The following is a 13274-nucleotide window of genomic DNA, read 5'->3' as shown; positions in this document are numbered from 1 at the left end:
AGAGACCAAAAACGAATAAAATTGGCGAAAAGTAGAACAAATTAACTTACAAAAATAAAACAAAAGAAAAAGAAATTAAACGCTTGCAACGCGGCACAATCTGATAAGCGAGGGAGCCGTGCGCAAAAAAAAAAACGAAGCGCAACACTGCAGCACGCGCACAAAACAGGGAAAACAAAGCGCAGCGAATGCACACTAGTAGATGAATAAGAATTGTAAAAAGTAAAGAGGAAAACGCTAATTACCGCGCACAATTGTTGGCGTTGCAGTGAAAATCCGCAGCGATAACAATTGTCGGCGCAAACAAACGCACACATACGCACACACCGTGGTACTTGCAAAGCTACCAGCCATGGCAGCAACTAAGTTGCGCAAAAAAACAAAGTGTGTGTGTGTGTACGCGGCGCAAATAAAGAGCTAAATAAAGCATTGCAACGGCACAGCGTCGATCCAGTAGCACAATGCGACGGCGAAAATGTCAAGCGCGATTACAGTCAAGTTGCAAGAGCATGGAAGAGCCAGCCAATGCACACAAATACGCACATATTTAACACATATATATGCAGCTTATATATTTTTGTGTCGTATAATGCTCACAAACTTCAACAATTGCCGAAAGAAAGCACAATATAGACGCTGAAACAACAGCGCATAATACAAATGCCGGGCACTATAGGGAAACGTGACGGCATAAAAGGTAAAAGAGAAAGGCGTGCAACTTGCAGGCGACGCGCAAAATTGCCAACTAGCTTGCAAAATACTCGCAGTGAAGCAGTAAACGGGAACAGCGCCAAAAACAATAGCAAACCACCGACAAAAGAATTTGCCAACAATGCGGCCAACAATGACCAAAACAATAAGGCGCAACAACTTTTCCCCAAACACAGTTTAGCGGGAGGTGTGCGCGGTTGAAGTGAGCAGATCCTTAACTACGCTAGCGCTTGTATGCTCTTGCCTTGATTGCCTAAAAGGCAGGCGCGGCGGCGTTGCGCCCAAACCCTTTGCGCATTACGAGTGCATTCACCGGGTCAGTTGGAATTCACCGGAGACACAATCAAACTAATTGAAAGAAAATAGTGTCCCATTATAGTGGCACTCAACTGTTTTCCACTCCAATCCACGCCACGCCACGCCACTCCACTTAATTCGATTCGGCTCACTCGTTTGCAATCGAACAAAATATTATTGAATTGTAGGGAAGTTTAGTTCGTTTACTGAAAATAAACTGCTTCGCTCTTTATTTTATCCATAGACACACAAGTGTGGCGCAGATGGCGCAAATCTAACAAAAACCCAACTAAAAATGCCCGCTGCACACACAAAACACAAACATATTGCTGCAGTTGTCACCGGCTGGCCTGCAAAACTGCATGCTTATAGCTGTATGTATGTATGTGTAGCTATTGTTGCACATAAAAACAGAAGAAATGTCTACATTCTACAATCTGCTGGGCTCAGCGAGTCGTGCACATTGTGTGGCGTCCAAGCGCAGCTTTTACAACTTCTTCGTCTAACACTTTTGTTCGCTGTGCTGTTGTTTTTGTTTGTGCTTTAGCAACAAAAATGCTAAATTGCTGTGTAAATAACAAAAGGCAAAGTAAACTTAAATCAACATTTGACTTGTTTGCCGCTTTCTTTCTACAGCGCAGTGCGCGCTCGCAACGCGCCCAGTTGGTTGCTCATACGACATGGTGCACCGACTTGCTTGTTATGCGACGGCGTTGGGCTGTCAGCGCGGCAGCACGGGAAATGAGTTTAAATTTTTAATTTTTGCATTTGTTGCAACGCACACACAAGCCAACACGAATAGCAGCAGAAGAGAGAGATGTAGAAAGCCAGAAGAATAGAAGCATTTTAGTTAGCACATTTCACATGCTTAAAAGCTAAAGTCTTAGCTTGCTTTTGTGCGCTCCAAGCGACAGTCTTCAAAAAATATTTGCTGTTTGTTCGTATTGTTGCATGCAATTGCAATTTCATGTTAGTTGCCAGCGCCGTTATGCGTTTGTGCTGTTTGTTGTTCGTGTCCACTCGCGTTGCAGCTTTAGAAATTATTATTAAACAAATGTGGGACAAGGATAAGGACACTTTAAACAATCTACTTTTGGTGTATGCGCCAACTGTTCGCCTTGCTACTGTCACTGTTTCCGCCCGCGCGCCTCCTCTGCAGTTATTGCTTTGATACTCGGCATCTTATTGTTTCTTCTATTTGTTGTTCTTTGTTATTGTGCTTATTTTACACTTGGCACTAGTTATTTATATTTACTGTTGCTGTTGCCATTGCAGTCATGTTGTTTTGGTGTTTTATTTTAACTATTTTCATTTTGTGTTTGATTTTTTCTTGTTTCTGTTTATACGTTTATGTTTCTTTAGTTTGTTATTTTCTGTTCTGTTGACTTAATAAACTTACTTTTGCCAAGTCCTTTAAGTATACTTTAGTTAGATCAACAACAACAATAACTATATATGTCGTGACTTGTTTGGAAATGTGTAATATTTGCATGTTAGTGTGTCAGTGTGTGTGATCACGCATATTTGATTTTAAATAGCACAAAACTTCGTTTGCATGCGTATGTGTGAGTGTGTACTAAAATTAAGCTATTTAAAGTTTGCGATGAGAATATATTGTGGAGTCGAAAAAGTATTTTCGTATTTTGTCAATGGATGACTTTGTAGTCGTATGTATGTCTCCAGTGCTACCAATCACATTGTGCCATACCATATGATTCTGGAAAGGTAAGATCTTAAGCTTCATTTAATTAAACAAAAATTTAAATTCGGGGAAGTTGAAATTTAATGCACCGAATTAAAATCGTCGATTCTTTGCTGAAACGAAATGAAATCGAGCCATTTCTGAAGCGTATGGTATTAGGAGACGAAAATTGGATCAAATATGACAATAATGTGCGAAAAAGATCATGGTCCAAGTATGATGAAGCTCAACAAATGGTCGCGGAGCCAGGATCGACGCCTGGAAAGGTTTTGCTGAGTGTTTGGTGGGATTGGAAAGGTAGCATTCACTATGAGCTGCTCCAGCCTGGCCGAACGATTGATTCTACATTTTAGTGTCAACAACTGATGAGATTGAAGCAAGCAATCGAAAAAACGGCCAGAACTGATCAACAGAAAGGACTTCGTCTTACATCAGCACAACGCCAGGCCACACACATCTTTGATGACTCAGGGGAGCTTGGCTGGGAAGTTTGGATGCAGACAACATATAGTATTGCCCTTACCTGGCACCATCGGACTACTATTTGTTTCGGTCAATGCAGAACTCCCTTAATGTAGTAAAGTTCGCTTCAAGAGAAGCCTGTGAAAATTACTTGTAGCAGTTTTTTGTCGAGAAGCCAAAAAGTTTTACACTGATGGAATAATGTCTCTAGCGGAAAAATGGCACAAAGTGGTAGACCAAAATTGCATGTATTCGGTTCATTAAAGTTCATTATAAATAAAAAAAATAAGTTGAAGTTTGATTAGAAATACGAAAGAACTTTTTCGACTACCTAATATTTTCTACAAAAATCAAAAATTTCCATTACTCTTGAAAACCGCCTCGTAGTTTGCACACAAATATGTAAATGTGCGTACCTGCTTTCATCATTGTTGTTAACGAACACGAGCAGACCCCATAAAACCTTTCCAGCAACAAACGGGAAACAGAGAAGCCAACAAACTCAAAATATTGCCACAACTTAACAGAGACATAACAATTGCAATTACTATCGTGCTAATGTCAATTGGGGCGACAACAAAAGTAACACCTCATTTAATACAAACACACAATGCTGACGCCCACAAACACACACACGTGACGCATGTACGCAGATGCCAACATGTGCGCTAGCGTTTGTGGCAAGAACACACACAGAAGCGAGTTGAGTCGACTTTTTCACAAGACTTAATTAATTTTCAAACAACTAACGAAGCCAACTACGCAACTGACAGCTAAGCAGTTGACATTTCAATGCGTGTGCACATACGCGCCGTCAACAGCTAGCTGCTGTGATTGTGAAGCTGTTAAAGTGTTACCGAAAATCGGGTTATGTGCCACATTGACAATAAACAGCAATGGGAATGGCACGTAGAGTGCGTCAAATATTACGTCTGTAGTTGGTGGCACTGCAGTGGTTAGCTAATTCAAATGTTGACTCTTACTGCAACAATAACAGATTGCCACACGCGCGTACACCCAATTCCAACTGATAGAGATTGAAGTTGCAATAGCAACAAACTGCCACTTACAGCAATGCACCGCGTGCAGCGTGTGGCGTTTTGTGTGCTGCCAAACCGTTAACTGACGCTCGTGCATTTAATATTCATAGATTTGCCATGTGGCGGGCGATGGCAAGCCAGCAACGCTGCGCTCATACTGACAATCATAAAGACGCCGCTTGATGATTGCCGTTTTCATTGCCGCCACCTGCATTGTGCTGACTTTCGTCATTGCCATTCTTGTTTGTATGCCATACGTGCCAGCGTTGTGCTGGCGTCAAGGCGTGGAGGCAAAGCATACTTTGATTAAGTGTATGTGCGTGTGTGTGTGTGTGTAGGGTATAGTACGTGTCGCACACTCGTGCAGTTGGGAAATTCTTTAGCCCGCCATTTCGTAGTTGGCAGTGGCAGCTCCCTTGGAACACGCCACAGAGGAAGTTTAAGCATTTGTTGCATAATAAGCTTTTCTCTGATTATCTCTCATTAGTTTGCCTCAATGAGTACGGTGAGCACGTATCTTTGTTTGTATGTGGTAATGTTTGCCATAAAATTGTGCATCGTACGAATTTCCAAAGGGAATTTACCAACTTGCCGCACTCAACTTCGAAATACAACTTTGATATGAGTGTGTTGCAAGCTAAGCGTGCAACATACTCTTACCACAATAAATAACTAATACTAAAGCATGGATTTAGCTCTTTGCATCTCTTCTAGTTTGCTGATGACCCAAATTGATAGCGTTTTACGGATTGGCGTAGGAAATTTCAAAGTTTGGTTAACTCCTTTAGCACCAGCCTTAATAAAGTGCTGTTATTCAAATTTAATGATATTTTATTTGAGTTTGTTTTATCAGTTCATCGGTTTTATATATGGTATAAGTATTTGATGAAATAGTTAAGAAAAAGTTTTTTGTTAGTTTTTTGGATTCTTAAAATATGAACTTTTGTAAGCTGTTTAATTAAAAGATGGAGCGGTAAATTTTGAATGTAATTTTAGTTTTTGCAAAAATTTGTCTTAATTTTAAAAAATAGGTCCCACCGAGGGGGTAGTACATCGGCTATGAGAGTTTTCAAATCTCCCAAACTATTTTAGTAATTTTGTTTCGACGATTATTTATTGATGAACCGTAGATTTATTCCAAAGACTATCCTCCACGAGGTTTCAAAGTTGAAACTTTTCACTGAGAACTTGTTCTACCTAGAATCAAAGAGTTTTTTGTCGTTCAAAATAGTTTTGGGAATTTTTTGATAATTTTCTGCTTTGGTTTACCACTTGGTTAATAGAGCTCGGTGGCTTTATGGTCTTAATGCAATTTAGCAAACCACTCACGAATGGTTACCACTCCTGACTTCATTTATGAGAGTTGTTCGTTTGTTTCGCCAGTTTCTAATGTACGACAATATGTAGCCGCTATGAAAATTGGACAATGGGCGCGGCACCGCCCATTTTTTGGTGAAATCCCATATCTCGGGACGCGACCAACCAATTTTGAGAAAATAAGACTATGCACGAAAAATGTCTCTAGTAAGTGCCACCTTACGATCAAAAATTGTTTAAATCCAATAAAAACTGTTCAAGCCACTAGGTACCGAATATTTACACTCCGTTACCTATAGTTGACTTTTGATCGAAAATGTCGGTCAACATGTGATATATATAACTTAAGGGATAAACCTTCTCTTATAATGGTATGCCGTATACCAAAAATGGGTTGAATACCAATACTTCCCTTGGTCCTCATATACTTAATATAAAAATTTTCCAACTTCCGGCTGACTTTGTACCGAATATATCGGCCAATATGTGAGTTATGCCAATGGAAATAAAGGAGCATGTTTTATTCATAGCAGTGTATATCTGCCCTAAATTGTATAAATGTGACCGAAAACTTAACTTACCCCCAATATATAACTAATATCAGGGTTTTCAAACATCCGGCTGACTTTTCTCTATATGACTGGTTTCACGCCTTAAAGTATTTCCCTGGCTTTGATTCTTGCAAGTAGCAAGAGTATAAAATGTTCGGTTACGCCCGAACTCAGGACCTCCTTACTTGTTGAAATATAAATTTGACTGCCAAGTTATCACTTCGTTTATTTTTGACAAAAAAGCTGAAAATATTTTTACAATTTATTCCATTTATATATAAAATTAAAAGCTTGAGTGATTGATATTTCGCAAAACTCTGCAAATTATCAAAACTCTCTCGATTTCATTTATCAGCTCCTGTGCAGCTATTGCAAACTTCGGCAGCGCACAAATATAAACTGGTTCAAGGCTCAGATTCACAGCTTAGCAATATGCAATAAATCAAAATGTTAACTACCAATGATATTCAATACCGCACAAAAACAAAAGCAAATCCATAAAAACTGCAATTAAACGGTGCCGTAATCGCTTTGTCTTACAAGAATTTGAGCCCACATTTTTTAATCGCCCATATATTTGCTTACGGCGGCTGTTACTTTTGTTGCTTTTGTATGAGCGACAGCACCAACGCAAGACGTTGAGTTAACACCACTACTGACAGTCGCCAATGACAGCTGTAAATCTTTGCAAATTTCTTGTATTTTCAACTCAATTTTGCTTTGCTGCCATCAAATTGAAGTTGAGCTTGTTACTGCCACTCGTGAGTGGGCAGGTGGCAAGCAGTGTAAACAAACAAGCAAGTCAAGATGCGGGCATGCAAACACACATGCATTAATTTGCCGTAAATGTGGCAATATTAAAGGCAATTGAACTGTCAATCGACAATGACAGTGTGTAATAATTTATGTTCGCTCGGCATTGCAAGAGACTGTTGCACCAGTCAAGTATGCACGTGTGCGTGTCTGCGACTGCGTACAACAAGGCGTAAAATTGCAATGCAGTGCATATTATTTATATATTTTTCAGTTATTTGATCTCCTACGTCAAGCCTCTTAGTTGCAACAAGGCAACATTTGTCATAGTATCAGTGCAGGTTGGACAGCGATATGACAGCAGCATGACTTGCGTATTGACACTAGAGCTTTGAGTGGCAAGTTGAAGGTGATGAATTCTGTCAATTCAGAAACAACTCTCCAATTCGGTTGGTAAATGCATTTAGAGTGGTTCATAGAGTGTTTTCGCTCACTCGATGGAAATACGAAATGAGAATATTGCAAAAAATCATACATATATTCCTATTCTTTATGATACTATACGAGTATTATAGAGAGTACCTAGAGAAATCACTTTAAATAAATATTCACCAATCATAAGAGCATGGAATATTTGCTGCGAACCTACCTTTTTTGGGATAATAATTTTTTTTTGGTTTTGAGAAACCACTGTAAATGAACTAAAATAATAGAAGTAGAAAGATGTTGCGGAATATTTGGTAGATTTCATCCCGGCAGAGAGATCGAGGCAATTCATATAAGAACGTAGGACTCTCATTTAACCAGTGTACAAATTGTTATGCTTAAAAACTGAAGGGCCTAGACACATATTCTCCGTTACAAACGTTCCTAAGAAGGTTCTATCCTCTTCGAGTTGCATTTTATCCTGTCATCTTAAGATAAGAGCTCAGCGCTGTAACTGAAAATTTTCAACTAATTGTGATGCCTCAGAGAGCTTAAAGATCACATAGTTATGGAAAAGTCTAAGTGTAAAAACTCAAGGTTTAATGCTCTCCACTTTGTGCAGAATATGATCATCGCTTCCTAAGTGATTTCGTTTTCTTAACGAAAGTGTTTTTCCATGAGGCCATAAAAGTTATCACATATATGGACGATGCTCTACTGGAGCTGCTACTTTAGCAAGTTCCACCAAATATTAGAACTGTGGCCGCTTGACAGCAAAGCTTTGGTGGCTTTTTGTTTTCGAGTATTATCTCTCGCAAAGTGACCAGATCGACAGCTTATAAATAAGAGAAATATTGAAAATTTATGTGGGCTTAGCCTGCTGAGATAGAATGATTGTTTTCTTAATGCTGAATGACAATTCTACGAATATTAAGCTTAGTTCAGCACATGTAAATATTTGAATCCAGGAGATGTGTGACGCGCTCTGTTATTGGTTTGCTTTACAATAACCTCAAAGCATGTCAAATTGCTAAGAATTCACAGTGCCATGGAATTACTGGTAAATACAGAATCTGAATGAACAGATAGATATATGATAGCAACTTACATATTAATTATACAAATTTTGGCAGGCATATAGACGTATGTCCATGGCTATCACCACAAACTGGTTTCGCCTGCAAGCTATCAAAAGATAAGGCAACCAATCAGTAGATCTCATAACCACTTACAAATATTATTACATTCCTGCATGTGTACGTGCGTAGGATTGTCGGCAAGTTAATTTAATGCAGCCTGTACTGGGCACAACAATTAATTATTAAATTCGGAGATGGGCTTTCGAAAGCAAAGCATTCCGTGGCCGCTTGACCAGCTCTGTGATACCCCAAACCAATTAAGGCAAGACTCCCGTGAGCCAAGCGTGAGACGAAGCAAATAATGCACGAACATGAACAGCTGTGGCAAGCAAATCATGTATGTGCATAGCTGTAAATTCCAACAAACAATTGTGCATTAGAGTTCGGGTGCAACTCCTCGTTGCGGGGCAGTTGCTGTTTCCTGCTTCCTGCCTTAGTTGCTGCGATAAAATGTCACATAATTTAATAATTTATCAGCATCCTGAAAGGCAAAATAAGTTTCAGCAACAACAACACCAGCAACAACTTCAACTTGAACGTGGCTGTGGCACGCAATTTCTGTATTGCTGCGGCTGGTAAAACTTAAATTGTTGTTACACTCAAGTGACGCACATGTTTTTATACTCTTGCAACATGTTGCTACAGGGTATAATAGTTTTGTTCACCTAATGGTTGTACGTATCACCTAAAACTAAACGAGATAGATAGGGTTATATATGTAAGCAATCAGGATGACGAGACGAATTGAAATCCGGTTGACTGTCTGTCTGTCCGTCCGTGTAAGCTGTAACATGTGTAAAAATTGAGATAACTTGATGGAACTTGGTATGCGCGTTCCTTGGAAAAAAAGTCCGAGTTCGCAGATGGTCGTGGTCGGACCACTGCCACGCCCACAAAACACCAAAATCGAAACATGATAAAACTTCGCACGAATAATGCCTTTGGAGTATGCTACTTTAATCCCAAATATTGTATAAATGGAAGCAAAACTGTTCAAGCCCCTGGGTACCGAATATGTGGATCCCAACACCTTTTTACCGAAAATAACAGGAAATGTGTGAAATATATAATTGAAATTTAGAGAAAATGGTTTGAAATGGTTTGAATCGGGTCAATACTTCCCTTATTCTCCATATACCCAATATGAAGATTTTCGAACTTCCGGGTTACTTTATACCGCATATATCGGGCAATATGTGAGTTATCTTAACAAAATTGAGAGAGCATGTTTTTCAAATAACGGTACATTTTTGTGCTTAGAATTAATAAAATCCGGTGAAAACTCATCTTGGACCCCATAAATCTAGCAAGTCTTATGACCTGAAAGTATTTCAACGGCTTTAATCTTTGCAAGTTGCAAAAATATGAAATATGCGGTTATAAACGAGCTTTGCCCTTCCTTATTTGTTCGCGTTGTTGTTGTTTTCCTCAAATTTATGCAGCAGCTTAATCTTATTTGGAAAAAGCGACAAACGGCAAATTGTAAGCTAAAAAGTTGATCCTACGAGAGTGGACGGTGTAACTTCAGACTCCTCCTTTTCTGCTGGCTCTCTTCATCTTCTTTTTCTTCATCTTCTTGTTCTTCTTGGTAACATTAGAACTTCTTCTGCACAACGAAAGTGTTAATGAGTTTTAATTATTAAAGGCAATAGTGTGGCAGCGTAGTTGTTGCTGTTGCAAGTACATTTACCGTTATACGACGCACACACAATTCGGTTTAAACATCAACCGCTGCTGCACCTTTTCCAACTATTAATATTTCAAGCGCGCCAGGCATGCCGCACGCAAAATGCCATGCCACGTAGAAAATCCATTTTGGCTCGGTTGCTAAGTAGTCAGCGCCGCAGTTGCGCTGGACGCTTGGCGAAGTGCTTAGCAAGTTTTTAGCTAGGGAAAATTGTTAACACTGATTACTTGTTACAAGCAATTTTTCGCCGTTAACACCGACGACAGCCGGCAACGGCAGCAACAACATTGGCCAGCGTACAACTTACAACTTTCAACTTGCAACATCAAATCTAATAACACTGAACACTGTATTTGCAGCTGCTGCTAGTTGCTCTAGATTTAAGATATTTATAAGTTTCATGGCGGAGGGCGCGGAATGTACCGTTATACATAAGTTACTTAAACTTAACTAGAGCTATACATACATATATATATATGCATTTTTCAAGACGACTCTCTTCTTTTGCGCTGTCGCTTACGACTTTTATAGAGAATTTGTTGTTGTTGTAGCGCTCGTTGTATTTCGCCGATTTTTGAAGGCCAATATTTTACGCTATTGGAAATATTATGTAACAACATTCAACATTATACAACAATTCGTTGTTGTAATTGCTGCGCGCGTTGATCGATAAATTTCTCTATAAGCACATACAGTTAGATGTGTATGTTTGTATCTATAGCAAAATTAATTATTTCCCAGCAATACCTATACAACTACTCTAGTCGGTGTGAGTGGAAAGGTAAAACTCACGAGTGATAACTAATTAGGGTACAATTTTAATGAGCAAAATTTCTACATGCTAATGAATTCCGAAGTGAGTTTGTTCAGTGAAAGGAAACAAAAACAACTGTTTGAAAATTTTAAATGGAATTTTAAATTGACAATTGTGTTACTTCGCAGAAAACCCTGAACAGCGGAGCAAGCTTATACTTATTAAACATTAATAATACATAAATTCTGAGATTTAGAGTTGAGCTTAAATTTACTTTAGCAATAAAAAGCTGCAAATAATGATCAGTTCAACAAACCTTCCTATAAAGGGTTTGCTTATAATAAAAATTATTTAGAAAAATTATGGTAATGGTTCTTGGCAGGAATGTTTAGCTACGATGTGATGAATGTGGAAATGACCATCTTGCGAACACAATGTGTTTAGCCTTCCTTTGGGCATATTAACTGTGTTCTCCAATACTAATCACGTTCTTGGACTTTTATTTTTATTTTGTACAAAAAATTATTTTCTTCCACGAAATTTGTTGTAACTTTCTTTTGTCCCAAACACACTTTCTTTTTTATTAAAAATTTTAAGAAGGAAATCTTATTTCGTGTTAAAACCGAAAAAAATTCAATCAAAAACTCTCGCATCGAAATTTCACATTTTTTTTAAACATCGATAGGCCGTTTCTTCGCTTAAGTCACTGCTTTTAGACGACATTTATATATTTTAATACATTACTATGAAAAGTTTTCTCAAAAAATGCAAAAAAGACCTCACTGAATGATTTAAAACTGGTTTTTTACTGCTGCTACTGCGAAATAATAGAAATTAAATAATATGAAATAAAAAAATACTTTAGAATCGGGTTTCAGTTGTTTAGTAGCGTATTCTGTGCATTTTACGACAAAATTATACATACATATACATATATGCATTTTTCAAAACGTTATTTTTCCCAAATTATCTACCATGCTCTAATTCGAGCAATTCTCAAATGTTTTAATTTTGATATACGTACATATGTATGTACATATAACGAAGACTCTCTCTCAAAACAAATGTTTTTCCCTATTTTAAATATTAACTATGAATAACAGTGTAATCCTATCTAAATATTCGTAAAAAAGTATTTAAATACTTATTTTATGTTTGTTAGGCATTAATTCGAAATAAATACAAAAAATGGAAAAGTTGTGTTATTAAAAATTTATTTATTAGCAAACAAAAGTTTTTTAAGTTTTTTCAATTTTCCCTCGCATCACTTGCTAAGCAATGCGGAATATTTGTTTATCCAATTCCATACAGCTTTTGCGAAAATAAATATTTTTTACAAGTTTTACAATAAAACAGTTTTTTTTTCAAATCAGTATTTAACTAAGTTCAGTTTTCATACATGCAAATGTGTCCAAATACTTTATTTATAAATATACCGAAGATGTTCAAATGAGCTCAATATAGTGCAGAACTAGTTCGATAAAAGCCGGTACTGGGTTTCAGTTTAAAAAATCTGAATAATTTGTTTTATGGGAGATATACAAGTGCATATATTATAGTAGTAAGATCTGACCGACACTGACAAATGATAAGTAGAATATCAAAATGCAGCGACGTATTAAATTTGATTCGGAAATCTCAAAAACTGAAGAAAACATTTTTATGATATCTAAAATACTTTGCTTAAAAATTCGCTGGCTCGAAACCGTTTTTAGACTTTCTTCCTACCTTAGGTAAAGTTGTTCAGATTGATCCGTAGAACATTTCCACATACGCTCTATTGTACACACGTATACTATATATAGTATGTATGGTAGATGTAACAATTTGGCTAAGCAACAAACAGTGAATTTGTGCTTAAATCACTCGCAACAAAAACAAATACAAATGAGATGTGACATGGCAAATAAATACAATCAAAAGGTCGTATGTAATGATAAGCTCATATTGAAATCTGAAATGCATGCGATGTTGTTGTAGATGAATATATGTTTCTGTAAAATGCCTGGCTGTATGAGCAATCAAAACGAGAATATACTGACAAAACAGGCTTTGCAAATGAGTACATAAATTATTTTGGGTTATATACATAACTGTTATTCCAGCGAATACGGAGTGTAATGAGATTTTCCAAATTATAATTTGGCATGAAATATTATATTTTTTGAATTTTTTCTTTTATTATTTTTTTCTAGTTTTTTTGACTTTTTCAATAGTACGTTTCAGCACGAAATTTTTTTTTAATATTTTTTTTTTTTTTTTTTTTATATTATATATTTTTATATATATATACATATATATTTTTTTCCAATTTTTTAGGATTGACAAAATTTTCATGCAATATTTTTCACAGATACTGTAACAAAAATGAGATACTATCACCATAAAAACCATATACATAAATGAAATGTTTGCTAATGAGAGAAAGTTCCAAT

At 37.2% G+C, this 13274-nt stretch overlaps 1 protein-coding gene across 1 annotated transcript in view; it reads left to right on the top strand.

The window, feature by feature from the left end:
* Positions 1–13274, top strand: part of LOC120782591 (probable serine/threonine-protein kinase DDB_G0267686) — a 144841-nt gene that overhangs the window by 106322 nt on the left and 25245 nt on the right. The window lies entirely within an intron of this gene.

The sequence above is a fragment of the Bactrocera tryoni genome, chromosome 1, assembly GCF_016617805.1.
Source record: "Bactrocera tryoni isolate S06 chromosome 1, CSIRO_BtryS06_freeze2, whole genome shotgun sequence".
Lineage (NCBI taxonomy): Eukaryota > Metazoa > Arthropoda > Insecta > Diptera > Tephritidae > Bactrocera > Bactrocera tryoni.
Note: the sequence above shows the minus strand (reverse complement) of the source record. Positions and strands in the feature narration are given on the sequence as shown.